The following is a 26,482-nucleotide window of genomic DNA, read 5'->3' as shown; positions in this document are numbered from 1 at the left end:
TCCCCTCAAGCCCTGGCACATCTTGGGCTAAAGGCACACATGTTATTTTCATTTAGGCATGAATGCTGAAGCATGGGGTATTTTTTTTTCTGGGCTTTCTGTTAACTGTCTACAAAATGTGGTTTTAAGATATATTACCCCTGGTCATTTATCTAACAGACCATACTGCGATCTGTAAGCTCCATCCTTCTTGCACCTTTCACATTCTATTAAAATGGGATCTTTTACCAGGAAATTTACTTAGACAGGGGAGTTCATTTGAGGTTGAAACTGTAAAGTGGCCAATTATCTCTCCGCCATTGGGTGCATACGATCTTTACCCCAAGCTTTGGAAATAAAGACAACATTTAGCAAACGTTCTGCTCCAAAGCTAATGTTTTGGAAAGAATAACAGCATGTTGGGAATAAATTACATGGTCTTTAGTGCATTTTAGTGTTATTGCCTGTTAACACACAGTGTGGTGTGCCAACTCATGAGAGAACTCCAGTCTTCTAAGGAATCGATTTCTGAATTGTTGAGTTTATGGTGTCCGAGTCATATCGTTGAACAGACTGGGAGTACAGGAGACCATGTCTGTGCAATCTGACCTAGGGGAAGCTATGAATCATAGGTTGTCCTTCCGTTCTGATAATATCCAGACCATCAGCACACTCTGGGTAATGACATTTGAGGCTTTTCATCCAGGACTATCCAGTTTCCTACTTCATGGGTTATACTGATCCTAGGACCAGGTAATCTAATATTCCTAATATAAGTAACAATTTAACTTTACTCAAACTCCTACTAGGTAGAAGGTCTTTGCCAGCCTCTGTGGAAGAACAGCAGGATGCTTAACTAGATCTTTGATTCCATTTATATGTAATGTCCTGGATAGGCAAACTCAAGAGAGGCAAAAAGTACACTTCTGGTTTCCCAGAGCTGGGAGGAAGGGGCCTTGGGGAAAGCTGGCTTAAAGGATGTTGGGGTTTCTTTCTAGAGGTACTGAAAAAATTAATTGTGGCAAGGGTTGCCCAAATCTGGGAATATACTAAAAACCTGTGAACTGTACACTTTAAATGGGCAAATTGTATGGTATTTGAATGATACCTTTAAAGCTGTTACAATAAAACAAACAAACAAACAAACAACACTTGCCCTCGCAAAAAGAAGAAAGACATCAATACCAGTTAGGAAACTAAAGACAGGTGCCACAGAATGCTAAGGAAGATCCACAACTGCTTACTTTCTTCCACCTTTGGAGGATTTTCCTTTTCCAGGGACCATCACAATCTCTCTTGGTGCATGTTAGATTCAGGGGGTAGGAGAGAAGGCCTTAGAGGAGAAGAGACCTTCTGATAACTGAACAGAAATGAAACCCATGAGAGCACAGCAAAAGATGTCCTGGCCACAGAAACATCAGTCTTGGGCCTCTCAGTGGAGTCCCTATGCAACTCACTACCTCCCTCACAGCTGATCACAAGCAAGGTATTTTATTTAAAGGGGAAAAGAGAGAAGGGTGATTTTATGTCAGGCTGAGAGGTAGCTCCTGTTACTTGAGGCCTCTCCATTCTAAAGACAACCTCCAGAAGAGCACTATCCCCAACCCCATTTAGCTTCCCATGTTCCTGGGGCAAAGGGCTCTGGCATCAGGGCTGTGCACAAAGTAGATCAACCAGAACTAGTCCTGTAGTGACTTGTAAGCTAAAATATTGCTCCGTGAACAGATGAACAAACCTATTTTCTAGGCCATGCAAGCGATCATGGAAGTTCTTCAGACAGAAGAAGAAAGTATATTTCACGCTACATGATTTACCTTTTATTGGAATAAGCTTACTGTATTGAAAAAGAGCCATCACCACCTTCACCTTCACTGAAGTGGCTGGCCCCTCTCTGCCACCATTTTTTCTTTGTTTGTTTATTCCCCTGATTTTCAATATTTACTAAAAAGCAAATCGGTCAGATATATTTGACATACATAATTCCAAGCATTTTTAAAGGTGATCCTTTTTAAACTAATTGAAATATTCTAAATGACAAATTGCTTTCATAGGTCACATTAAACTGCCAAGCAACATGGCATGTGAGTACTTTAAAGAAACGTTCATCAAGAGATTTTTCTACAGGGGTGTGGACGTGCATTCCACATTTGGGTTCCTCACTAACCAGGGACCGCTGCTTCCTCACTCTGACAATAAAAACCTGTCACCATTTCTTGCTGTTCTTGGTCTCTACCTTTCTTGTAGCTGGAACAAAGACTGGGCTGAGGGTGGAGTTCAAGAGATGGTACACCACGGGCAGAGAACTCATTCTTTCCTCTCCTCTGGGAAGGGCCTGCAACTGGGTAATGGTCCAGTCAGTTCCGTGCTGGAGTTCTTCAAAGCTTGTGGGGCAAACTCAGCTGTGTGGTGTGTTGCCACCCTTGCTCTTCGGGTCCCCATTTCCCTGGAAGAACCAAGGAGAGAGAGCTCTCTTTTCCAGTGCAGGCCACCAGCCTCCTTCCATGACAACACAAGCATTGGCTTTGGGAAGTTGCCAAGTTTCTCATGTGGGACTTGAACCCTTGGCCTCCCACCCCAAAGTAATGATGCTACCAGCCGAGTGACACAGGCCTATTTCCTGAGTCAATGGACTGAACAGGTCCAAAGGTATGCAAGGCATTTCTCTCCCCCTGGCCTCACCCAGCCTTGGCATGGCTGCTGGCATCGCCAGAGCTGTCCTCCCCTGTGAGCAGTTGCTGGGCCACCGCCAAGCTTCCACAGAGCTGTTTGTCAGCTCATTAGTGCATTTCTTTGCTTTCAGATTTCCTAACTTGAAAATAACTAGAATAAAAACTCACTTTAATGAATGGTTTTGACCCTTTTTCCCTTCTCCCCTCTTCTCCTAACAGCTGTTTTACTTTTAATGGGACCCATAACTACATGGCAGGGCAAACAACTTAACATTTCCCTTGATTTTCAGGCCTTCATCCCCTAGAAAAGTTGTGAATCCGCTCACACTCTAGAATGGAAATAAAAATATCAGGATATCAATGAAAAGAAGACAGGAAAATAGGCTTTTGTCCTGCACACACTGAGTTAGCTTCTGATAACTGTTTTTAAGAAATATGGGACTACTTGGAGAAACACTCTCTTCTACCATTACAGTCACATAAAAATGGACAATATATGTGGAAAGACTAACAAGGAATAGAAAGACATAAAGCAGAATATCAATATTCTTCTGTTGTTTTATTATTGTTTAGATAATGTGTATTTATTATTTATTTGTTTAATTTATTTTTAAGCAGTCTCCTTGGCCAGCATGGAGCCCAAGCAGGGCTTGAACTCACAACCCTGAGTTCAAGACCTGAGCTGAGATCAAGAGTTGAACATTTAACCAATTGTGCCACCCTGGTGTCCCATGTCTTTTATTTTTAATGAAGGGGAAAAGAAAACAGCATAACAAGTAATGCAGACACACGAAGTAACCTTGCTCCTTTAGTCTGGTGTATTAATAACTGGATATAAAACTAATCCTCAATCTGCCATTTCTCTTCTTTCAATCCCTTTCTCCCTTGCCAGGCATAACTGTTTTCAATCACTCTGGTAGTAGTTGCTGCTCCCAGATTCAGTGGCTACCTATTCCTCTCATGCAAAGTGATAACTCCCGTGGCTGCAAAGGACACATGACTGACTCTCTTCCAGAAGAGATGTCTGAGAGCTCTTACTAACCAAAGGTCCATTTCATATCTCAGTGACAGAGGTGTGGATCCCAAAAGCCTTGGCAAGGCATCTACATCTCATTCCCAGTTTACTCCTAATAATGTGGAGTGAGAACTTACTGACACAGGTAACTGGCTTGGGCGTCTGAAACTGCAGGCCAGGTAAGATCGCACCTCATTATCTCCATTGTTTGCCTCGTGGTCTGTCTGCAATTTTCCTAAACCGCCTTTAAAACATGGAGGTAAGAGTTGTTAATTGCAACTTTGGTTGAATGGAGTCCATTGGCAATGTTGTCAGTCTGACCTATTTTTTTTAAAAGACATTATTTATTTATTTGTGAGAGAGAGAGAGAGAGAGATAGAGAGAGAGGCAGAGGGAGAAGCAGGCTCCATCCAGGGAGCCCAACATGGGACTCGATCCTGGTCTCCAGGATCAGGCCCTGGGCTGAAGGCAGCACTAAACTGCTGAGCCACCCAGGCTGCCCCTACTTTTTTTTTTTTTTTAAGTGCTCATCTCATACTTTCTCATGAAAATCCTGGGCAGGGGCAGAATCCAACCCACTATTCCTATGTTGTACATTTATGTGTAGCTATTATAACAAGCTATAGAGACAAATGCCTAGGCTCAAATCTTAGTGCTATCATTTTTTAATCTGGACTAATGATTTAACATCCTTGAGCATCTTCCTCCTTCTCTATAACGTGGGGGAAATACTGGTGTCTACTTCATAGGATTGTCATGAGGATGAAATGAAATGGTGCTTGTAAAGTGTTCCCATGGTGCCTACCCCACAGTGAGAACTCAATAAATGTTAGTAGTGATGGCTATTAGTATCATCTTCATTATACTCACCCTCCATTCTTCACTTTATTCACCTCAAAGTGAGCTAGAAGTACCTCAATGTAGCAGCAAGAGCACAGACACTGGAGATCCACAGAAAATAGATCTCTTCCATTCTACTCAATGAGTAATGACCTTTGACAAGTTACTTTGCACATCTGAATCTGCTGCCACATCTGTAAATTCAGATAGTGACACTCACCCCCACGGGGCTACTGGGAAGATCCAATGTAATAAGATACAGGAAATATTGTGATGCATACTAAGTGCCCAGTAAATAATGGCTGAATCAGGACTTAGGTTTAGGTCACTTACCCTGCTTAGCCCTTTTTAGCTTAGGTTTGCAACTAAAGAAGGCATCCCACTCTCCTCAATGCCGCTTCCAGCAAAGAGCAGGACAGGGAGCCAAAGCATTAGCAAACTTTTGGCAGGCACTGGACAAGGAGTGTGATCACAAGACCACCGTGCAGAACTTTGACAACTGAATGTGCAAATTATGCTATTCAAGCTGGAATATCACCCAAGTGTGTTTTGGAACCACAGTGACCACATCCCAGCTGGACTGGGGAAGTGAAGCTGTCCAGCCAAGGACTTTATTATTTTTATTTAAAAGTGTGAATCATCAGAAAAGCAACCCTCTCCAGCCAGGTGCTGTGTTCAGATTCCATATAACATCTACTTCTTTGGCAGCTGGGCAAGAAAAAGTGCCTATGAGAATTGTTCTGGGAAGGTTTCAGAGGTCAACATCTTAATGGTTCAACCAAGGTAACTTTGGAAATATCAGTTAAACTCTCTAGGACTCAGTTTCCTCATGTGTAAAATAAGATAACAGGACTGAATAAGATGTGTGAAAAATGCTTAAAAGGGAGCATCGTACATAGTTTAAGTGACGGACATGTATTTGCTATAATGATAATGATTATTGAACTAAAGCATTTGGGCCTTTCCAAAGGCATCACATTCTCACCTCTGCTTCATAAGCTTATATTTTTTTTTTGTAGAAAAGACTTTGTATATGACAAATGAAATGATAATACGGAGCTGTCTGAATATATGATAAACTGAACAAGATCCCTATTGTCTGGGTGGCTGGGAATAATTCTGTGTTGGAGAAAAGCTTAGAGCTGAGCCTTGCGGGAAATTTATGGATCAAAGTCATGGACAGGAGGGAAAGAGCATTATATGAAGGGCAAATAGCTTCATAAAAACTGTCCAGCTTTCCCTGATGTCTTCAAAGAACTCTGGCAGCTTGGTTGTAACTCCACCCACAAAAAGGAAAGATCCACAGTTTTCAGTTTGTTTAAACTTGATTTCACCCACTTCATGCATCAACCCTTGCTTTCACTCTCCTGACTTCTCAGCTACTAACTGCCATAGCCTATCTACTGTTGTAACCTGGTGTTGACTGTTAGGGCAAAACATGGTTTGGTCATTAAGTTTTTTACTCCAATTTCCCTCCTGACTATGGTTTCCTCTAGCAGACTCAGGGAATAATTCTTGCAGGTGGCTCCATGTGTCTGGAATCCAAATATTATATCCACAAGAAGCCCCTCTCATAAGCAGATTGTGGGTAAGCTGTCATGCTTGAGGGACAATAAGTAGATCAAACCCACTCCTGCAATCAAGTTAGTAGAAGGTAATAAAAGTTTGTTAGAGTCATACTCAATGAAGGAACTTCCTAGAAGCACAGATCATTCAATATTGCCCCCCTACCCCTCCCTCACCCTCTACAGCCCACTACCCCCTGTTGTGACAGTGGATGTGAAACCAGAGCTCTGGATTTCACAGATGAGTAGATTGTCACATATTCCCAGAGCTCTTTCCTGATAGCTCTCAGGTAAGTTCTACCATTGGTTTGTACAGTGGTTCCAGCACTTAACTACGACTTTGCTTTCCACTTTGGGTAGTGTCTTCTCTTTGCTAACTGGAAGGTAAATTTCTAGGTAGCAACAGTCTCACTGGTTTTTGTTTTATGTTTCTAGAAAGCTAAACTCTGCACTTGGTGTATATGGGGAAAACACACACACACACACACACACTACAAGAACAATAAAACCAAAACCAAAAACACTCTGAAGTTCTCTGGTTTTAAAAAATAGCATGAACTCAAAAGTGGTAGGTTCTAGCTCTGGCTGCACAGCCTGCTAGCTAAGACATCGGGGTATATTACACAATTTTCTAAACTTCTTTCCACATCTACCAAATAGAGATTATAAGACTAGTCTTGTTTACCCTAAGGAGAATCAGAGTACCAAGAGGTAACAGATATAAAATAATACCTAAAGAATCTTTTCAAATAAAGGAAAAATAAGACTGAACTCAGTCTCAATTTATAAAAAGTTCAGTTTTGTTTGTTTAAGGTAAAAGAAAAAATAATTTTATGGGAGGAGGAGGGGGAAAACATGAAAAGGATAGCCACTGTTTTGAGGACTAAAAGAGAATTCTACTGTTATTTTTTTTCATGTCAGAATTCTATTTTCTTATTTAAAGATAGAAAAGGAAAGAAGGTAGAATATTATTTTGTAGTGTTTTTAACCCAAGATTAAAGGAGAATAGTGATGCAGCATTCAGAGTTGGCTGGGGTTCTGCTCCTTTTGTATCACCTAGATGTTTCTTAGACACTGCTGCTCATCAGGTACTGAAGGGAAATATGTTGGAGCAGTTGCCTGATATTGTTGAATTGGCTGAAGTCCATTACTTCTAGCTGACTTCTTAGAAACTATATATTAAATGTGCCAGAGGAAAATGTGCACTCCTTTGTTCTCTCTGATGAAGTGTAAGTTTTGGCTCCTTCTAAGACTGACCTATCAGGTTCTTTGTTTATTCCTTCTCTTCAGACATCTCCTTTAAAGGGGACATTTTATTCCCCATTACTGGTGGCAGAACTAAGGTCCAGTGCAATGCTGATGAAAGCTTTGGACAGAGAGAAAAGATTGCAATTTACTGGCTAACATGAGTGATTTGGAGTAATGTGCTGATATCCAAAGTCTTTGAGTCTTGGGTTAACACGATTCTCTGTCATTTGTACTCCTCATAATTAGGATAGGGCATAAGGAGTCTAGTGGCCAGTGCAGAAAACTGAACCACAACCCAGTGAGTGCCTGTTTCTCATCAGACTTTTCTAGGCCTTCAAGGTTAAGCCACTTGATTTTTGCAACAATGCCTAAGACACATGCTGTTACCTCCTTTTTTTTTAGGATGAGTAAACTCATGTTAAATAATTTGCTTAAAACCACATGGCTGGGAAGTGGTAGGGAGTGCTTCTCAGAGGTGAAGTTAATCCAAATTCCCATAGAAGTGAGATGCATCAGCTAAGGAGTAGGAAGGGCATTTTATGTGTGAGATTTGGCAATACCTAGGTGAAAGAGCTTGCACCAGAAGACAAAAGACTTAAATTCCAAAATGTGTTCTAACACTTACTGGCTGTGTAACCTTAAACAACTCACTTCACAACTAGATTTTTAGTTCTTTACCTCATACTAGAACATAGGAAATTCTAATAAATTATAGTTACCATCATCATCTTCATCATCATCAAAAACATTATTCTTACCAATACTAGAATTATCATTATCACTAATATCTACTTACTCTTAGCATTTTAGGAGGATATAAAATAGTAGTTGTAAAAATATCTTGTACAAATAAAACTAGAAGCAAGTTAAAAGTGTTAGAATTTATTTTAAACCTGAGGAAACTGAAAAAATATAATTTTCAAATATAGTAAATTAAATGCAAGGTAATTGCTGTGCACTTAACTGTCTTGATTCTAGTCTTTTTTTTTTTTTAAGATTTTTATTTATTTATTCATGAGAGACACAGAGAGGAGGCAGAGACATAGGCAGAGGGAGAGGCAGGCTCCCTGTGGGGAGCTTGATGTGGGACTCGATCCCAGGACCCAGGATCATGACCCAAGCCAAAGGCAGACACTCAACCACTGAGCCACCCAGGTGCCCCCTGGTTCTAGTCTTAGCCAGAGTCTTAATTCTTAACAATGCTGAAAGATTTAAAATGAAAAAACAAATACATTTCACGAATCTCTCCAGGCCATCATATTTGCATTTATAAAGGTCAGTAATATCTATTCTTCAGTTCACTGTTAGCTTCATGTGGAAGTTTTAACAGGTTCAGTTAAATTTCCTATAGGGCATTTCATTTAAAAAAGGAGGTTTTCTTAAATGTATGATTAGGGAGAAAAACAATAAGGATCCAAGGATACTTTCCATGGCCAGAGGAGATGGGAGGGGAAGAAGACAGCCCATCTCCAACCAAAATTGTCCATATGTTTCTGATACATATCACTCTTGCCAAGCCCCATGTGAAAAAGCATAGAAGCTAAGACACCCAAAATGCTGATGACCAGTTCCTGCCAATAGAAATCTGTGAATTGTATTAGTTCTATAAATATTTCTGAGTGTTTAGGCATTGATGGACAATTAACAGCTGCTGTTAAACTTGGTGGTTTCTAAGTAGCAACCATGGTGGTGATGCTGATGATAAAAAATCACCATAACCCATCAGCATGATTTTATCACTTTAGGATTACACTATTGTTCAGCACTCATTTTTGTAGACTCCATTACGGCCTAACTCCTACATCAAAGGAAAACTCTGGAAATCAAGAGGAGACTGCCACCATCAAAATCACTATCCCCCTCATAGCTATTTTTCACATGTTCTGATATACTTTGTTTTCTTATAGATGTATATAAATTTCATAGAATTGATAAGTAAATTGAAACTCATGTCATCTCATTTCTATCCTTCTCTACCAGATGACATACAGATAGTATAAATTGTGCCACCAGATAAACTGCTAAGAGAAATCTAAGTATTTCACTTCCATGTTTAAAAATCTATAGAAGTCTCCTCTTGCTTACAAAGTAAAGTAATAGCTCACTGGTTGAGTGTATAATCCAATTCTAATGGAAAATTTCATACTTATTTCCCCTTATTGACACAAGTATTCTAATCTTTCATGGTAACACATCTACCCTATTCTTACATTCTGAAAGTCTCTCCTGTTTTCTTTGTTCATGCTATTACTTCTTTCTAAAATTCCCTCTCCTACTTACCATCTGCTTGTTTAACTCCTACTTATTCTTATCCTTTCTTAAACTTCTCTGGGCAGAATTAGTTCCTCCTTCCTCTGGATCTCCAAAATGCTTTTTAAAAATCTTTAACAGAGCACACAGCACTTTTCGTTAATATGCTTTTGTTTACACATATGTCTGGGAGGTCATTCCAAGCAATAACTATGCCCTCACTCAATGTATAAGGCTTAGCAGGTGCTTAATTAATAAATGTTAAAAGAATAAATACAGTAGGCAACCTCCATTTCTTTTTGGAAAGTTTGATTATTTCCCTTTAGTCATTAATTAAACAAATACATTTTTAAAAACATCTATTATGTGTTAGTCATTGAGCAACAACCATGACAGAAATCTGCCAAAGCATCACACTGTATCTAAAGCAACAGGAACCAAGTGAGAACCACTTTAAGTAGCTTTTATGCAAACATTTTAATCTGTCATGCTCCCTTCCATGGATGAGGGAACTATAAACGAAGTATTTGGCTCTCAGAGTTATGGCACAATTCTTGGCTCACTTTGATAAATATTGATCTTGTATAAATTACTCAGGAGAGGCAGTCGATGGTTCTCTGAGCAACACACACAACCCCCACTCCCCTTTATGCAAAGACATAAATCATTTATGAATAGAGCCCCACATGCTCTATGAATAAGTCCCTTGGATTCCAAGATGACTGATACTCAAGTATTTTTCTCATTTGAGTGGAGACCTAAATTTAAGCAAGCAGTCAGACTACATGAAGTTACAATGCCCTTTTGTTCACTGTAAGGTGAGAGATGCATAATAGGCTTTCAAGGGTAAACATCATATGTTTTAAAATAAACACCATTAAATGCGACTGCACATTTGTGCCTCTAATAAAGCTGATTGTGAGGGGATAGCTCTTTAGAAATATCTCATGTTACGTTCATTCAATTTGAAGTTTTAGTCACTGGTGGAAAGAGGAGGTTTAGTGCATGTATGTGTGTGGAATTGTAGAGAATTCGTTTTGACTACAGCTGAATCCAAGCCTTTGGTTTCATCTGGAAAGTTGTGAATAGCACAATAAGGGGTCTGTGTGTGGTGAGGAGTCATTAAAGTAAAGAACCAAAGGGCAGCAAACATTGGTTTTCAGGGATTCTTGTGGTAAGATTAATAATGAGAGTGTTTAACCTCGAGGGACTTTATCATTAAAGGGACAGGAGGGAGGATAAAGAGACATACTGACAAATAGCTTCTGGTCTCTTGGCAGGAGCTAGAATTTGTCATCAGAGCTCAGACAATGGGTCAAAATGCTGAAACATCTCCAGAACAATAAAGAAATGTGACTTATGTCTTTTGGTACCTTTATTTGTGTGACTTTCCCCACCTTGAATGTTTTTTGCCCTCCAAATCTAGCTTTTACACATTCTATGCATTGCTGTCAGTTTCTCTCACAATTTAAACTGCAGATAACCTATGACACAAGAGATCCCATTTTAAGCAATTGATGGACAGAAAATCTTTAATGAGGACTCAAGAAAGATTATTGCAGAACTGTTTACAGGGGAGGATATGGAAAGTCATCTAAGTAAGTGCCAATAGAAGAAGATTGGTTAAAAAAAACTATGAAACATTCCTACAAAAGAATGAAATGCAGCAGTTACAAATGCAGGAAGTGAATATAAATGTACTGGATACCAGGTTGCCCAAGTTGTACTGAAGTTAAAAAAAAAAAGAAAGGAGTATGAATAACAGTGTTTACTGTTTACAGTGTGATTGCTTTCAAACAAATAAAACCACCATTTTATATATATATATATATATATACACACACACACACAGAGTGATATGGTTTATGATGGTTACGTCTTGGGAATGTTAATTAGAGTAAGAAAGGGTGAATTTTTGCTTCTTACGTTAAATATATCTATATTAGTTGAATTAATTAAAATGTGGGGATCCCTGGGTGGCTCAGTGAACACCTGCCTTCAACCCAGGGCGTGGTCCTGGAGACCCGGGATTGAGTCCCGCATGGGGCTCCCTGCATGGAGCTTGCTTCTCCCTCTGCCTGTGTCTCTGCCTCTCTCTCTCTCTCTCTCTCTCTCTGTCTCTCATGAATAAATAAATTTAAAAAAATCTTTAAAATGCATAAGGGTTATTCCTTGGTTTGGTTTTGATAATAACATATTTTTTTAAAAAAATTAGTTGTCTTTCAAATCTAAGCTCAAGTATCAACTTATCTAGGAGTTAATTCTACCATTTCTGCAATGCAGTAGGATTTTGTACCAAATTTGTGACATTTGCTGCACACTTTGCAGCATTAAGGATAGTATACTTAATTTGATAGCAGAGGTTTAAATCAATTATGCTACTTTCTAGTGGTAGTGTAATCTTGGGAAATCATATAACTTCTAAGCCTAAATTTCCCTTTCTGCACAATGAGAAAAACAATATTATGCCCACAGGAATCTCTAGGAGTTGCAAAATAAGAGGCATTAATATACTATACACTGCATATTTTATTAATATACAACAAGAGACATTGTGTGCTAATTGTGTGCATCTATGTCAACTCCAATAAGAACTGAGACCACTATGTCCATTGGTTCACATAATGCATACACAATGAGAAACTATTGTGTGTCAAACACTGTGCTAAGCTCTAGGAATACAATGAACAAGAAAGACGGTATCTCCTCCCATGAAATGTAGTTAAGAAATCACACAAATAATCAGACAATCACCAGACAGTGCAACAAATGTTATGATAGGTGATTCAAGAAACTCCTTCTGCAGGAAGTAGTATTGTCAACTGATATCTGGAGGATGACTAAACTCACCAGTCAGAAAGGGTGGAGAGGATCTGAAGAGTGTGTCCAGTAGAGAGGGCAGAGAAGTGAGAACATGAGCTATGTTCCGCAAGATGGCACTTAAAGGGTGAGAAGAGAGGAATATATATGAGATGCAGTCTCACACACACCTGACATGCCTCCTTGCCTTCTGGGAGTGCTCCTCACTCTCCAGAATACTCAGTGAGGACAAACAATATTTTTGAATTTAGAATTTAAATATCTTCAAAAGCAAGTAACTCGGCAGCTGCTAGAGGATACAGGATCTGAGACTCAAAAGAACCAGCATAATCTCAGTACTTACCCAGAAACCAGGCAGACTCCTCCAGAAGACATGAATCTAATCAACCTTCTTCAAAGCGACATCACAGGACTGAAGAAATATTCTAAGTATAGGTAATCTGGGAGATGCAGGGGATGGTAGGGTGAAAGGGATGGGGAAATGAATGTTTATTTATTTGGGGTGGGAGATAATCAGGGACTGGTTAGATATATCAATTCAGCATACCCTTGGTGCAATTAAGGGTAAAGTGTCATAGAGAGGGGATGTATAAGACTCCAAATCCTAGGTGCTTAAAAATTAAGAAGCTTCTGACTATACAGAAAGCACTGGCATTAAGACAAATACCTGAAATAAGAAAGTATACCGTATGAAGACAAAGAATCATAGGATTTCAGGGCTCAAACAGGCTTCTGAAGTGACCTGGCTATCTCTCTTATTGCATAGAAATAAACTGAGACCCAGGGATGATGAATTCTAGTCATTCATCCACGTAGGCACCCATGAATGATCTCTCACATGCGCCTGAAGAGTGCACCCAGTCTTACAGGCAGGGAACTGAAAGATGGAAGAGCTGTGTTTCTCTGGCTACATAACCATTAATAGTAAGCTCTTTAAGATAGTTTGAGAAATGACATGATACAGTAGAAACAACAAGAGTAAAGGACACAGTACTGAACTTGTTCTTAAAGGAAGTATAGGGTTTTCACAGGTTTGAATGGGAAGATACTGCAGACAGAGCAATCAGGACACACAGACAGTAACATAAACATACTAAGTCAAGACAGGAATTGACAACAAAGCATTTACAAAACAGCAGCAATTTCAGGCCACCTGGTCAGGATATGAATGGCACTTCCTTAACATCAATCCCACACCTGAACAAGAAGGAAAGTGAAGGTGATGCATACATTCAAATCTTCTGATCCCATATTTGCTAACCCAAAGCATCCAGTAGTGCATTATGGATTTGAGTTATGAGAAATTTTATTTTCCAAAGGGCAAAGGAAGAAAAAAAGCATGGATGTGTATGAACTACTTAATTCAGATTGTAAGGAAGGAAATTATGGTAATGTGCAAGGTAGATAAGTGAAAGACGTGGTAGAAATGGGGCAGGATGCATCTTAAATATGCTGAGTGTTTATGGACATAATTTTAGTTCGTTTTCACAACAGCAAGGGGGGTGTGAACATGATTAACTCCATTTTAGGGATGAGAAAAATCAAGGCTCAGAGACATTAAGAGACTTGCTGGGGGCCCAAAGTCAATAGGTGCTGCATTCGGTTTGAGTCCTACCTAGTCCATCAACAATGCAAGTGTTCTTTCCATTACATGATAACTTCTCCCAAGAGCCCTGGGGGGAAAGGGCTGTGGTGTCCTGAATTATGTAAAAAGTAAAGCAATGTAAAGAATTTTAACAAGGGCTGTGTACAATTCCATGGCTGAAGACAATAAAAGAAATAGAGCTTGTGAAGGATAGGCAAGTTTTCCTTCAACAATTTATCATGAAAATTTTCAAACATACAGAAAAGTTCTAAGTGAACACTCATCAGACCACCACCTAGATTCTGCAAATAACACTACACCATTTTTGCTTTATCAAGATTCGTTTTTTTAAAGAAGTCAAAGTCTGGCTATATAATCACTGGCAATTATAATAATAAGTCTACAAATGATTATAAAACCATGGTCAAGAACCATGTTTCTTCACTGAACTCAGAATAACAAAGCTTAGCTCTTGGCACAGAGCTGGCCCTAGATAAATCTTTACTGAATAAAGGGATATCATAATCCCAGTGAGTAAAAACGGGCTTCAGTTAAAGAAGCTAGTTTAGCATGCTCTAAGATAAATGAATAATGGAGGAGAAAATGTTCTATAGATGGAAGGAGTCACTATTCACTGGGCTTCAATATATCAAAGGAGTATCATTTGGTAAAGGTGAGAATAAATTGAAGCTAGTTTTCTGTGTCTCCCAACACACACTGCAACAGGATGTGGAGCTTAAAACTAACATGGTAAAACTCATGAGAGAGAAGTGTGAAGCCTTTCATTTTGGCGGAGGATCAATTACACAAGTAGAGGCTGGGGCAACTGCTGCTTGATACAGTTGATATATTACAATTTGAAAGGAGGGTGGAAAGGGAACTGATTATTATGAGCCAATAGTGTAAATATGTGGTACAAGAGAAAAAGGTCTCCCAGACTTAGATGGCATGGGAGGAAGCACAGAATACAAGAAGTAATAGTTCCACTTTACTCCGAATATTCTACTCAACACTGGGAGCCACAGGAGTGCATTCAATCAACAGGTCTACAGGAATAGAGGCGGTGGTTTTGGTGAGAAGGGGGTCAGAAAATTATTATGGAATCAGTAAAGGAATCGGGGATATAAAGTACAGCATGGTATCCATAGTTAACACCGCTGTAATGTCATATAGCGGGTTGTTAAAGGAGTGGATCCTGGGAGTTCCCATCCCAAGGACAAATGCTTTTCTTTTCTTTCTATTGTGCCTACGTAGATGATGGATGTTGGCTGAGCCTGTCGTGGTGGTCATTTGGAAGTCTATGTAAATCGAGCCATCACACTGTATACCTTAAACTTGTATGGTGATGTATATCCATTGTTTCCCCAAAAAGCTGAGGGAAAAAAGAACTTGGGATGTTTAGACTAAGGAGGACAGAATAAGGGAGTATATGATCATGATCTTCAAGCAGAGCCAACAAAAAGGAAGTAGAGCTAATGGTCTCAGCTGGCAGCTAAGCTGACTGACTACATATATTCACACATTTATGGGTATAAAATATACATAGTTATAGTTTATATTTTATTTTATTTAAGATTTCACCCATTTATTCGCAAGAGACACACACACACATACACACACACACAGAGAGAGAGAGGGAGAGAAAGAGAGAGAGAGAGAGAGAGGCTGAAAAACAGGCAGAGGGAGAAGCAGGCTCCATGCAGGGAGCCAAATGTGGGACTCGATCTGGGGACTCCATGATCACACCTTGGACCGAAGGCAGGTGGTAAACCGCTGAGCCACCCAGGGATCCCCTATCTTTTTAAATACATAAAATATACATGCAGAAATAAAAACATCAGAATTAAAACATAAGGATTCAAACATACGGATTATTGTTTCATGGTCCAAAAGCAAAGAGAAAACAGAAGAGATAAAATGCAAAGAAAGCTGGAGATCAGGACTCACAGGAAGAAGGCATGTCAAGGATAGGGACACAAAAGGATGTCCCACATTCAGAGGTAATCTGCCTCTGATATTTCCTATGACAACAGGAGAGCAGCCAGGAGGATTAACCACCATCTACTCCCCACCACCCTCTATACACACACACCCCAGAAACGGAGGAATCTGCCTCCAGATTCAATGGTGGGAGCTTGAGACAGACACACAACATAGCTCCCAGGTACTGCTGCTGCAGGAGACCATGTGATGTCATCACAGGTCTTACCACTCTCATTGGAAACTGGATAGAGAGAGGGCCAATAGTTACGGATCACGCACTGCCTCTCCAGCAAGCAGAAAGCTGAATTTGCAATCTCAACTACAAAGAGGAACATAAAATAAAGAAACACTAAATATCCATGAAAAGTTTAGAGCATAAAAGGGGGCAATAAATTCATAAAATAAAACTTACACCTGATGGGATGCCTGGATGGCTCAGTGGTTGAAAGTCAACCTTTGGCTCAAGGCATGATCCTGGGTCTGGGGATCGACTCCCCCATCCAGCTCCCTGAGAGGAGTCTGCCTCTCCCTCTGTCTATGTCTCTGCCTCTCTCTCTGTGTCTCTCTTGAATAAATAAATAAAATCTTAAAAAAATAAAATAAAATGAAAAATAAAACTTACACCTCAAGAACAGAGTTAATGGGGGAAATTAGAACTGGCTTATGGAGAAAGACTAGATAAGTTCTTCATTATTTCCAGGAGGAAAGCTAAGGCCAGTAGATGAAACTACCAGGAAGTTGGACTTCAGCAGATTGTGAAATAAGAACTTCTCAAAAAAGTATGTTAATCCAACAATGACTTCAATAAAGCACACACTGCTCTCATCTTGACTCCGTCATATATTGCATCTTTCTCACATGCTTAAAGGCATAGAAAAATGCCTTATGAAAACAGAGCAACTTAGCTGAAAAAAATGGTTAGCCAAGAGACTAAAATTAACTGGCCCCGATTCCAGAGAACAGGAATAAATAACCTATAATCACTAGGCCTGGCAAATAGTCGCCTACAATAAATATTTGTTGAATAAATGTAAGCACTTTCAAGACAAATACATGTCCATCTTCTTCAAACAGGAACAAGGCGGGTATTGTCTGAATTTTCATTCTACCAGAAAAGTCAACAAATAAATACATAATATAAATGTTAAGTGGTCATAACTTCCATGAATAAACATACAAATGCATGAGGGGACAAAGAATTAAGTGTGATTAATATTGTTTCACTTGTTTTGTTTTGCATCTGAGAGACTACTTTAAGGAGACATTTGAGCAGAGGCCTACATAAAGTGAAGCAGTGCATTAGTTATCTGTTGCATGTAACAAATTACCCCAGAACTAACTGCCTTAAAATGAAACCTTTGCTATCTTGATGTTTCAGATGCCTGCACCGGTGCATGGGTTCAGCTGGTTCCAGTGTCCCTGGCTCGCATCTCCTGCCAGGCTGCAAACAGGATGTCCTCTGGGACTGCAGTCATTGCAAAGCCCAACAGGGAAGGATCGGCTTCCAGTCTCACTCAGATGGTTGTTGGCAGGACTCAGTTTCTCCTCGGTTGTTGGAATGACTATCTCAGTTCAGACTGGCTGTTGGCCAAGAGTCCACCTTCAGTTCTTTGTCACACCAGTCTCACCATAGGCCAGCTCACACATGGCAACTTGCTTCATTGGAACAAGTACGCCAGGAGCGCCAGAGAGAATTAAGTAAGGATGAGGTCACAGTCTTTTATAACCTAATGTCTATATGACATCCCATCACTGCTGTTACTCTTCAGAGAAAGCCTCTTCTATTCTAGTCCATTCTTTAGAAGCTAGTCATTAGGTCCAGCTCACATATGGGGAGGGGGGAGGACTATATAAAGGTGTTACTATCAGGAGTTGGGGGCCACTGAGAGCCATGTCAGAAAGCTGCCTACCATTGGGAGAGCACTGTATATAAATCTGGGGGGACAGCATTCCAGATGTTGGGAATAGAAATGCAAAGACCATAGCAATTTTGAGGTACAGAAATGGGGCTGGAATGAAATCAGGAAAAGGAAGTGGAGCTTGAAAAGTAGGCAGGAGCCCGATCCTGGGTCACTTGGAACTGTTCAGGTCTTGGTTGTTTGGATTTGATTAGGAGCAGTGAAGACAATTCCTTGGAAGGATTTGAGCAGAAGAGGCTAAACTAACCTTTCTTTTATGAAACTGGAATGATAGTAAATGGCACAGTCTATTCACTTACTTGGTTTGATCTACTTTTAATGACCTTCCTAAGGGGAAGCTGGCAATTAAATCCATGTCAGTTGTTCTCTATATTAAAAAGTTTGATTGGTTCCTACCACCCTGAATCTGACAAGCTAGTGATCTATAAGGAAGTGATGCAAAATGATAGATCTGTTAGCATGTGGGTCCCCTATGTTGCATTTGGGGAAGAAGGCTCACTAATTTATTATTACTATCATTATCATTTATTATGATTTTGTCATCATTCACTGCAATCAAATGAGCTTGTCTCATCACAACCTCAAGCAAAAGTCAGGGAACCACAGGGATTTGGATGGAAGTGAAGGTAATCCTGACTGTGTATGTGGAGCCACCAGGAAAGTTCATCCATAGCCCAGGGATGTGCAGGGAATGGAGGGGCTACTTCCTCCCAGAGAACCAACACACTTAAATTGCTAACTCCTTCTCCCTAGGCATCTGGGTCAGTTAATCCCAGCCCAGGGCCACCAGCTGAGCTCTTCCCTGGCCAAGCTGCCCTGCTTTGAAATTCTCCCCCAGGCCACCTCGCCCAATGATGTCAGCAGGGGTGAGCGCCCTGCCGGCCCTCCCCTCTCACAAGATGATGTGCAAGGGGAAATGGACACTGTCTGTGCTCAGGAAACATCTGGTCGATCCGCTAGTCCTCAAGCGGGTCTCTGGCTGTTCTGTAAATTAGGGGAACAGAATAGGATGGGAAGACATGGAGCTTCAGTGATTAGCCAACCTCGACAGCAAGTTACAAGCTGAAAGGAGATGTGAGGAAACGGCCTCCCTGGCAGGCCCTCTCCAGGGACCCGGCACCACTGCCACATGGTCACATTTCCCAGCTTGTAATGGAAAACAAAGGCTGTTTACAAGAGCTTAAAGTAGCTGGAATGGGAACAGGAGCCAAGCGGTAGAGTGGAGGGTGAGCTTCTACTTGGAAGCTTCCAGCAGTCCAGGAATTATTCAGTACCAGGCCTGAAGGGCAGGCTCCTGATGAGGACTATTACTCTCTCTCCCGTGGAAAATGAAACACCACATTCACTGGTAAGCAGAATCCATGACCACGTAAAAACAGATCCAGCCCCTCGTTAGCTGTTTGACATAAAACAAAACTTGCTGTATGTCCTCCCTGAGCTCTAAGTACCCTTTTTGTCCTGCTTGGTGTCCACTGGCTTTTTCTCGGTTTATGAACCACTAGAGACAAATCAGGTAAGATAGATAGGAGAAAATGGACTTGGTGTGCTGCCCTCTCCCCCACCGACCTCCCTACCTGTCCCTGGGGGAATACAGGTTTTCTGAACCTTCGGGATTCTGGCCTGCAAATGAAAAGCTCTTCTCTTCTCCTTCTCCTTTGCCTGCTGCCTCTCTCCCCTCCCCCAGTTAAATCAATAAGACCTTTCCCGTCTGGGTTTTCAGATAGTCGGTATAAGTCTTCAAGAGAGTCGAATCAAAATGCATAGCAAAAAAGGAATTTTTTTTTTTAATTCTAAGTACAAAGGAAAAACCAAAAAATCCTGAAAGACAAATAATTATAGCTTTAAAACATTTCTAAAACTTCATTTGTTCCCAAAGTCCACTCTTCGGTGAGAATCAGGTGGAACACAGGATTGAGCGTACCCTTCTTTGGTGCCCATCTTTCTGACATAGCGCTCAAACTGAGATCATGGGGCTTTAGGATTGTCGCTCCACCATGGAGTTATCTGTTCCTTCAGCAGATAGTTTTAATAGTTTTTGTGTTCTATATATGGAGAATATAGTTAGGAACAAGACAAGGTTCCATGCTCTCTCAGTCTTCATACATGAACAACGAGGAGATGACCTGATGTGTGCAAAATGCTAAGCTTGTGCCTGACATTTCATAAGTGGCCGACAAATGCTGGCTATTCTTGGTTATTACCCCCAATTGCCCCATCTATCTGTTTCTCTCTCCAGCATGTGCTTTGCCTCAGAATATCCCGTCTGTCTGTGAAGACAATCCTTCCTAATTTCTGTCCAAATTCAAGATTTACCATAAGAAACTGGCTCACAGGATTATATAGGCTGAGATGTCCCAAGAACATTTGAGAGACTACTTTAAAGTAGACCTATCATAAAATACAGTTATTGCGGAAAAGCTCATTTATAAACTTTTGTCTTACATAAATCTACTTAATTTACTTGGCCATAACCATTATATTTAGATTACTCAGAAAACTTCTAGAGACATAAATAGCTGGCCATCTAAAATTGCCTTCTGACAAATTCTGTCACAGAATTTGATGTGAATGTAACATAGGCTTATTTGACTTTTAGTAAACTGAGGAAGAATAAAAGTATTATATTTAATACTGGGAACTCTCAAGATCTCCCTGTTTCAATTAAACCAATAAACCTAAATTAGCTTTTATTTACTGAGGACTATCCTAGATCATGTGAACTTGCCAAATATATGGGTTAGTTTCTGTTTTTCTCAGAGTATTATTTATATAATGCTTATTTGTCTTTTAGCCAATATATAGAACACTTCATCAATTAACTTGTCAAGTTAAAAATACAACCACCCTGCAATCCAGCAATTACACTACTAGGTAATTACCCAAAGGGATACATGCACCCTGATGTTTGTAGCACTGTTATCTACAATCACCAAATTATGGAAATAGCCCAAGTGTCCCCGACTAATGAATGGATAAAGAAGATGTGATGTCTATATTTTAAATGGAATACTACTCAGCCATAAAAAAGAATGAAATTTTCCCATTTGCAATGACATGGATAGGGCTACAGAGTATCATGCTAAGCAAAATAAATCATAGAAAGATAAGTATTTCACTCATCTGTGGAATTTAAGAACAAATTGAGCAGAGGGAAGAAAAAGAGAGGCAAGCTAAAAAACAGACTCAGCTATAGAGGACAAACTAATGGTTACCAGATGAGGAGGGATGTGGGGTGATGGGGAACTAGGTGATGGGGATGGAGGAGCACACTGGTTGTGATGAGCACTGGGTGTCCTGTGGAAGTGTTGGATCACTGTACCGTATACCTGAAACTAATATTTCACTGCATATTAGTAGGAATTTAAATAAAAATTTCAAGAAAACTAAATTTGGCAATACCAGTCAAAGGTAGGGGAAAAAAAACGCAATGCATCTAGAGCATACATATATTACTATACCTAAATATACAAACAGTTTGAACAGATCTCACAGCTTTCATTTAAAAATTTTAGTCATGAGGGGTGGCCTGGGTGGCTCCGATGGTTGTGCTCTCTGCTCAGTCATGAACCTGGAGTCCCAGGATCCAATGTGTTTACTGGTAGATGGAATAAATTTACCTACTCAGATACCTTTTAAGGTTTGTGAAAGAGACTTTAAAGATTTTTCATAGGGATCCCTGGGTGGCGCAGCGGTTTGGCGCCTGCCTTTGGCTCAGGGCGCGATCCTGGAGACCCGGGATCGAATCCCATATCGGGCTCCCGGTGCATGGAGCCTGCTTCTCCCTCTGCCTATGTCTCTGCCTCTCTCTCTCTCTCTCTCTCTCTGTGACTATCATAAATAAATAAATTTAAAAAAAATAAAATAAAGATTTTTCATAGACCCAGTGTGCAAAATATCCTTTTCTTTTTTCCTCTCCTTTTAAGAATTACCTTGGGTCCTGGGAAAGGCTACCTAAAATACTTACATCACAATAGGCACAGAGACAAATCCAAGCTCCATGGAGAAGAACTCCTGTTCCCTCAGTCCAGATCTTAGATACCCTCTGCAAGCCTTCCAGATGAATAGAGGAGGTTTGGGGACTGATAAACCACATGAAAGGACTTTGAATAGTTTTCAGACCACATTTCTGTTCTTTTAAAGATTCGATTTATAAGGTATGCACAACTGCTTCTAATTCCTCAAAGAATTGAGCTGCAACCCCAAAAGATATGGAGACCATACCTCCCATCCAACTACCTTATCCTGTTTGCATCTTCATAGCAGGGAAAGGACCTTCACTAAGGTGAAAGTCAAAATATTCCCCTGTTCTAGATTCAGAGCTGTGTGTCTTTGGAATGTTTTAGTAAATCCTTCCACAAAAGTTCCAGAATGTTTGTCTCTCTTTTTTGGGTCCATAGTATCATTTAGCTTAGGGAGAAAGCCTAGGACAAATTTCCTGTCAGGCGCTGAATATCAGCTTCCACTTTGGCCAAGGTCTGACCATAGAACTTCTTAAGAAAGAAGATAAGTAAAAAAGAAATCCTTTTGGGATCCCTGGGTGGCTCAGCAGTTTAGCACCTGCCTTGGGCTCAGGGCGTGATCCTGGAGACCCAGGATCAAGTCCCACAACAGGCTCCCAGTAGGGAGCCTGCTTCTCCTTAAGAAAAAGAAAAGGAAAAAAAAAAAGAAAAAAGAAATCCTTTTGAGTATCTTGTCAAGTTTCAGCCTCAGACAGGCAGTAAATTTTTTTTTTTTTTTTATGATAGTCACACAGAGAGAGAGAGGCAGAGACACAGGCAGAGGGAGAAGCAGGCTCCATGCACCGGGAGCCCGACGTGGGATTCGATCCCGGGTCTCCAGGATCGGGTCCCGGGCCAAAGGCAGGCGCCAAACCGCTGCGCCACCCAGGGATCCCGGCAGTAAATATTCCCAGCAGTAATGAGCAACCCCATAGGGACAAGAGGCAAAGATACTACCCCACTCCCCAAGATCCACTCCCAAAAGAAAGACATTTGCAACTTCCCTGACTTGGAAACAGTGGCTAGGATGCCAGGCAGAAACGGAGAACCACCTGTTTCTGCGCAGCGATATTGTAGGAGCCAACCCAGCTGCTGCCAAGCCACGTTCTCAGGACACAGAATGAGACAACCAAGAAGGCCAAAGCCATCCCTGGGAGGGGAAGGGATCGACCACCCAGGAGCACCCAAGGGCACCTTCACCAGTCCCAATTCAAAGACCCTATCCTTACAAACATTTTCTTTGCCTACTCATCTGAATCTAGAAAAGTGGGGTAACATGAAATCCTGACCTTTTCTCTCACCCAGGCACCACACACACACAGGAAAATGGGAGCCCTACCTTTGGTAAGAATTGTTAGCTTCCAGAGGCTTGTGCTAGTTCTCGCAGGAGCCATCGGCAGGCTCTGGGGTGAGTGGGGTGTCCCAGCGGGTCTCATGCTGCCCACCAGGAGTCTTACATGGAGGAAAAGTCGTTTCCCTCGACCCTTTATGGTGAGTGCTTGGCCCAGGGCTCCGGGTAAGTGGATGAGCTTCGGAGGGTGACGAGCTCTCCGGGGAGGCCGCAGCAGCTCAGCCTGGCCTGTGGGAAGGCAGCCTGCTTGGTCGGCCTCGCACATCGTACTCACCGCAGGCCTCACCCTGGCCCCGGTCTTGTCCGTCCTCGGTTAGTAAACTGCACCCGGTCGCCCCACCAGCACCTGGTCGGGCTTCTAGGCCAGACCCCAGGCTCCAGCCCCGGCTGGTTTCCGAGGCGGACCCAGAACCGTTCCTGTTCCAAGAGGGACAGAGGCCAGCGCTCGCCCGCTCCGCCCCTACGCCGGCCGCCTTCTCGGCCCGACCTCCCTGCCGTCCCTGCTAGTTTCTAGGTCAGGCCCAGGCTGACTCCGGCCGGCATCTGGACTCCATCTGGACAGAGAAATGCTCGAGTCGAGTCTGAAAGCGCCTCCCACGAAGCTGCAGAGCCAGGATCCCAGCGCGACTCTCAACCCAGAGGCAGCAGGAAAGCTGCGGGCTCAGGGGGCGCCCCAGGACTGTGCACCCCAGGTCGGTGCCCTGGTGGCCCCCTGCCCCTGGCGGCTGCGGAGGCTCTCCCTTCCTTTCCTCTTGGGACACCTAGACTCTCACGAGATACACTGAGGCATATTAAAGCATTTGAGAACTCGCTTGAACAAAACTCGATTCAACTTGGGCAGCATCCAATCCAACAGGTAGAAGGGAGCTCTGAGGAGCTGTGCAATATCAAAGACATTGGCAGTGACTGGACAACAAACCGGGTTGGTTATTGCAAGGTCACTCTGCTTTAGGGATGGCAGGCGTTTATCAGGCAAGTGAGGTATCATGTGCTGATCGGGTGATTCCTGGCTGGAGAGGTTTAAGTTCATTTCCCAGAAGTGTGTGATTAAGTCAATTTTTTTTTTTTTTTTTTTTTTTTTTTTTTTTGTGAGTGGGGTTGAGCATTAGCAATTCCATTGGGATGTTTTGTTTTAACAGCGATTTGCCAAAAAGCTCCTGAAATACTACAGATTTTCCTTTCCTACACTGGTGATCACATCGTCCACTTACCGTGAACTGTGCATGTATGAGAGTATGAGATGCCCTCTCTGGACTAATTCCCTAGTGGAAGCAACTGTTCTACCTTTGTGAACTCTGCTGCCTAGCACTGAACCTGACTTCTGTTAATGCCACTTAGTTGTTCCGTCATTATATCCCATGAAATGGACTACATACAATGTGTATCCATGCTGACACCTACGAAAATATGCAATATAAATAATTTTTCTGAAGCCCTTCGTTCTTGTTAGTTCTAAATTCTAAGAACCTAAACAATATTTCCGTCTTCTCAAAACAAAAATAAGTTTCTTTGTAGTTGGGGAAGAATGTGGAAAAAGCAACTTTGGGAAAGCAGACCTGCTTACATTTTTTGGGCCTTTCCTTTTTCTCTCCCACTTCTGGATCCTGAAATGGTTCTGCTCCTGTGGGCTGCATGACGCAGCCCATTGGAGGGTATGTTGTACACCAGCAGGCGATGTGCATGCATATTCCTTGCTTTTTTTCTGTTTAGACTTCAAAGGTTGATGCTCCATTTGGAAACTAGATTGGAGTGTGGGCTACTCTGCCAGTTACCTAATGGTGAAGAGGATTCCAACTGACAAGGCTGGACCCCGTGGAGGTACTCTTCATTCACCATGGAGAGAACCCATCATGGTGTTGGAGGGACTGTTAGAGATGGTGAAGGAAGAACCATGAGGGGAAAATGAGCAGCTGGTGAGAAGGAATAAACTCATCAAGTCACTGCTGATTTTAGGTCAGCCTAATATCCTACAAAGCTTATTGGTGATCTGAGTATAAAGTCTAAAATCATAGCTCTCACAATCCCCCGTGGCCTGACTGCCTACTTCTTCAGCCACATGTGAGATGTTTCTCCTTCCAGCCCATTGCTTCAGCCATACTGGCTTTGGTAGTTCCTCACAGGTGACTGGTTCTCCTGCTGGAGGAGCTTAATGCAAATGGTTCCTTCCATGCAGAACAGTTTTCTTCTCCAACCTTCTCGCAGCCAACTACAACATGTGCTTCCCTGACCCCTCAAACTTGGTTAGTGCCCCCATTTTTATATCTGGCACCCTTTTCTTGCCCTTTGTCAAAACTCAGTCTTTCAACAGCCTGCCCGCTGCTTCTTCACTAGACCATAAGCTGACACTAAATCTATGTCATTCATTGCAGGAATATCATTCATTGCGGTCTGTCCCCTTGCCAGGTGGACAACAGACCCAAGATATATCCATTAGTGAATGCATGTCTCAAAGCTTTTAAGGATAATTCCCTCAGCTGACTGGTTGATGCTACCAGAAACATGAGAACTGAATGGGTTCTTTTGGTTTTGTCTCTTCCAGATCCATATGGGAAGCAAGAGGTTTGAAGGGCAGCATTGTAGATGGGGACTCTGGGTGAGGAATTTCAGCCAGGGTGCCAGTGGTAGGCCAGGACTCTTAGTGTGAAATAGGAACATTTTCAAGGGAAGCAACTCTTTGCTGGAATCCTTCAATTCCAATATGGTCAATAACTTTTCATTGTTATGCAGTGTGAATAACTCACCTGTGGAAAAAATGTAACTCCAATAGTAGTGCTACTTTTTTCATTAAAATCCTGAAATCCTGGGGCGCCTAGGTAGCTCAGTTGGTTAAGTGCTCAACTATTGATTTTGGCTCAGGTCATAATCTCAGGGTCCTAAGATGGAGCCCTGTATCAGGCTCTGCACTGGGCGTGGAGCCTACTTAAGATTCTCTCTCTCCTCCCTTTGCCCCTCCCTCCTGCTCACATGCCTTCTCTGGGGGGTGGGGGGAGGAAGAATACTAAAAAATAAAATAAAATATTGAAATCCTGACTAATCTCAACTGAACTCAGTCCAAACTATGCCATTTCTATAACATTAAAACATAACCCAGAAATACACCAGATATGCCATCCCTTAACAAACAGAGGACTAATGAGAACCAGGCAAATCTAGAACCCTTCTTCCCCCAAAAAATGACGATTTGGGAAATAATTTGGCCTGAATTAAATTACTAAATAGTACTAGTTATCATTTAATGGAATCAAATTAAACCTCCATAC

General features: G+C 41.5%; 1 long non-coding RNA gene across 1 annotated transcript; it reads left to right on the top strand.

The window, feature by feature from the left end:
* Positions 1-12,456: 12,456 nt before the first annotated feature.
* On the top strand, positions 12,457-18,243 carry LOC129503863 (uncharacterized). The gene is made up of 2 exons (XR_008663253.1): positions 12,457-12,821; positions 17,333-18,243. It is a non-coding gene; the product is annotated as an uncharacterized LOC129503863 (long non-coding RNA).
* The last annotated feature ends 8,239 nt before the right edge of the window (positions 18,244-26,482 follow it).

Source organism: Nyctereutes procyonoides, unplaced genomic scaffold (assembly GCF_905146905.1).
Source record: "Nyctereutes procyonoides isolate TBG_1078 unplaced genomic scaffold, NYPRO_anot_genome, whole genome shotgun sequence".
Classification (NCBI taxonomy): Eukaryota; Metazoa; Chordata; class Mammalia; order Carnivora; family Canidae; genus Nyctereutes; species Nyctereutes procyonoides.
Note: the sequence above shows the minus strand (reverse complement) of the source record. Positions and strands in the feature narration are given on the sequence as shown.